Source organism: Rhagoletis zephyria, unplaced genomic scaffold (assembly GCF_001687245.7).
Source record: "Rhagoletis zephyria isolate East Lansing unplaced genomic scaffold, Rhagoletis_zephyria_1.1 Rzeph_scaffold_01157, whole genome shotgun sequence".
NCBI classification, from domain to species: Eukaryota; Metazoa; Arthropoda; class Insecta; order Diptera; family Tephritidae; genus Rhagoletis; species Rhagoletis zephyria.
In genome coordinates this window covers 149,500-149,919 of record NW_016158241.1, presented here as the reverse complement: position 1 = coordinate 149,919, position 420 = coordinate 149,500, and positions in this window count along the sequence as shown.

The window sequence follows — 420 nt, the reverse complement described above, 5'->3', positions numbered from 1 at the left end:
ATACACACACATTTATACACTGCAGCAAGCTCATGCCACCAACAGCGATGTCTATGCATAGAATTTCTACTGGGTATATTTGTAAGTTAACTACATACCAATGTATATAAAGTGAAACCCGCTTAAGTACCCCCCGCCCCCCCCGCTTAAGTACCTAACCCGCTTAACCCTAGAACACACACCCGGGTACAAATGTATCCACTTTCAACTTTGAAGTGTTGTAACTTTTGAACCGCTATACCTCTATACCGCTAACGGATCTAGGAAGATTATTTAGTTTTGAGTTCAAATTCAAAATTTGAACCAGATCGGACCATTGGTTCAGGAGCTACAGCCTTCCAAACACATTATATACGTAAACACACACCCGGGATACGTTTGTACCCCAATAGTAAAAATCCTCATAATAATAAAAAAAAA